Source organism: Frankliniella occidentalis, unplaced genomic scaffold (assembly GCF_000697945.3).
Source record: "Frankliniella occidentalis isolate FOCC.00 unplaced genomic scaffold, Focc_3.1 Scaffold3, whole genome shotgun sequence".
Classification (NCBI taxonomy): domain Eukaryota; kingdom Metazoa; phylum Arthropoda; class Insecta; order Thysanoptera; family Thripidae; genus Frankliniella; species Frankliniella occidentalis.
In genome coordinates, this window is record NW_026267133.1 from 465,646 (window position 1) to 469,035 (window position 3,390).

A 3,390-nucleotide genomic window follows, 5' to 3' on the forward strand; every position below is an offset into this window, starting at 1 on the left:
CATCAATCTTGCGGTTCCTCTGCCTTCTTTTCCTTTTGCTCCGTTCCGTTTGGGAGCGATGACCCCGACAGTCCGGACTTTGTATTTGTATTTGCTCTCGTTTCTTTCCACGGCGTCTCCGATGACTTGTTGACATTCTTTTTTTTTGTCGCGACAAATAACAATCATAAAACCAGTATACCGGGCAGATAGCTACTGCCGGCCGCGCGCAAAAATTTGACATGCTGCGTCCGCGTCAGGGTTTAAATTTCGCCCTGGAGCTGCCCGCAGTGGATTTTAATATATCTGAGCACAGAACTGAGCGCGCACTCACAACCAAATATCTAAGGGCTCGTCTCAAGAACTACAGGATGCCATGACTGCCAGTGATTGCCTGTGTAGCAGAAGCAAACACATTTCCCCGGATGCTGTCTCTTAGGGGTGGAGTTTGCCTGCTGCCTGCCCTCGCGGAAGAACCACTCTGCGCCCTTTTGCGCGGCGGCGCCCCGCCGAGTGCACCACTACCACCAGCGCCACGGCGGGCAGCAAGTGCTGCTGGGAAAGTATACGAAAAGCCCCGCCCGCCCCGTCGGAGCAGCGGGGAATTCCGCCGCCGCATTCCCGCGCCGCGGCCGCCCTTTCTTTGGCCGCAAACTCGTTATTTGTAAGGGTGCCACTGATACATGGCCCTCGCCGGTAATTGGTGTCGCGCGGACAAACGGAGCGCGCGGCGCCACGAGGAGCCTACTGCTGCGGCTTTGGGGGCTGCTGGAGGCTGCTGGAGGCTGCTGGAGGCGGCGCGCGCCCACAAAACGAACGGATGAATGGCGACATATCGCCACGCCGCCGCCGCCGCCGCCGCCGTCTCGGCTCGGACACTGGGGGAGGAGGGAGGAGGAGGAGGCCTTTGGTGTGGAGGGTGGCGCACATTCCAGAGCGACACCGGAGGCATTCCGGTCAGGTCTACATGAAAGAAGTGCGTGTTTTATCGCCCGCCGCCGGGAGGAGAAAGACAGAGAGAGACTTGTTCCTCTTTCTCGTAAAAAAAAAACGTTCAGGAAATGAATGACCTTTTCATACTCAACATATTTAACGTTTTCAGCAATGAAATAAAATTTACGGTTGGCTCATCTCTATTGGACTCTTCAAAATGTATCTTTTCCTATTCAGATGAGGTTGGGGCTCTCTGGACAAAGTGCCCCACTATTGAATGTGCTACCTCTGCAGTTTTTCAGGAGAGGTCGCTATATAGTTTGAGAGAGGGTCAAGTCCAAAGAATCGTGTACACAGAAATCTCCGTCATTCCCTGACTCCTCCTTTCTCCCCTAGAATCTTGCACCTTTTCGATAATTTAGCTTATCCTTCAATTATTGCAAACCCTAGCTGTAGTGCATGGTATTAAAACGCATGCGAAGCAGTCCACGAGGACGACAGAAACGATGACGGTGCCGCTATACAGAGCAGCTTTGTCCTAATAATTGTATCCACTGGAATGCCGCTGACCAGGCAACGGGACCACCGCTTTTTGTCGTGGGGACGCCGGCTAGCTCGGACTGACCTCTGGGCTGGAATGCCACGCGAGAGTAGCGAGTCGTTAATGATAGGAATTCCTCGCCCGATGGCTTGACGGGGGAGGGATCGGGCGACTCTCGGCAGCGGTGAATGCTGGCCACCATGGGCACCAGGGTCGGTGGAGGCGAAAATTAAAATTAAAAAATAATGGAAGAACGACGAAAGAAAATTCCGAGTGAGAGGGAGGGGAGGGAGAAGGGGATGTTTCGGTGGCCGCCCTAAATACCTACCGGTCTGACATTTTGATTTTCACCCGGCCGGGGGTACTGAGTATAAAAGGTCTACCCTTCATCAAGACGGAAGAAGCAGAGTACAGTAAGGGCGGCGGCTCTATACCCTGAAGACACTTTCATCGCGCTATCTCCCTTTTCGGTTGTAAAGGTTTCCGAAATGCGGCCATTAGAGTGGCGCAGCGTAGCGCGGCGCGGAGTAGCGGCGGCGGGCCTCGTAATGGCACCCCGGCCGTATTGGACGGCCTGGACCGTGGCCAGCCCGCCCCGCCCCGTGTACTGCGGCCCGGCCCGGCCCGGGGGTGTTGCTCTCCGGAGGCGGCGTTGCACGTTACGCCGTTACGCTCCTCACGCTATCGTGTTATATTCCTTGGAGAAGCAAGCAGAGGAGATTCCACCGCGACCGACGCCTGCCGCTTCTCTTCTCGCGCACCTAAGCCAGACGGCGAGTTTGCGTAAAGAGAATAAATTTATACAGGGAGCAATGTCCGTGCGCCGCGCGCACTAAGTCTCGGGTGATAACACTTTCTCGGGGGGGAAGGTCAGGGAGAGGAGGCGGCGTCGGTGCGGTATAGCTTTGGGAGGCCTTGGGGCGGGCGCCTGCCTGCGAGGCACCTCGCGCCAGGGCCAGGGGAGTCTTTTAGGCGTTGGGGCGGCTGCCGCTAGTCTTACATTATGTGGCGCGCCACTCTCTCTTGTACTCCACTCAGCACCTCCTCATATATCGCAACGCTTGTAGACTCTCCTCCCCTCTCTCTCGCACTCTCTTCCTCTCTCTCTATCTCTCTTCCGCGCCTCCGGGGCCTATCTGACTTTGCACGTTATGGAGCGCGTACTCGCGAGGCCACCGGGAACGCCTGGTACCCAACCAGCCCGGCGTGGCCTGTAACTCTGCTGGACGGCGTTGGTCGGTACGTTACTTTAGGTGCGGCGAAAGGAAGAGCAGCGTTTTAGGAAAGGCTGCTCTACCTTCTTCCCCCCTCCCCGCCTACCAGCCCCGCTCCCGGCGAGTTTGCTCGACCTCCGTCAGGCGCGAATCTGTGTGAAATCGGGTTGCACGCAACAAAAAAGCCCCAGCTCGCTCATCCCCCTTCCCCCCTCCGAGCACTTTCTCATTTCTACCCCCTGCAGCCACACAGCCGCCGCCGAGAAAGAGTCGAGCAGTTCTTGTTGCCGAGTTTTCCCCCCCGCGCCGAATCGCGAGAGATAGTAGTGCGGCTGTTATTTTCTCTTTTGTTCCGGGCGTGGCGCGGCGTGGAGCGGCGCATCCTGCCCGACCACAACTCGAACGGCGGAAGGGAAGCGAGCACGGCCCCTCCAGCGCGACGTGATCCAGTTCAAGACATTAAGTTGACTTTGCGCGCGCGTGTTTTATTTTTTGCGCGGCCCCGGGACAAAGTCTAGAAGGGGGGAGGGAAAGGGGATTGCCGCTCCGCGCGCGCTGGTTTTTGGGGACCACACTCTCGCCAACTATTCCCCTAAGTCTGCACTGCACGCGCGCGTCGTGCGGGTAAAACGCTTTTGGACTGTTTGTGCCGCTTTTTGCACGCCTCGGGCCCCCAAACAACTAACAGGTTTACCAGCAGCCCGAGGAGGCGCGGCTCGTCCC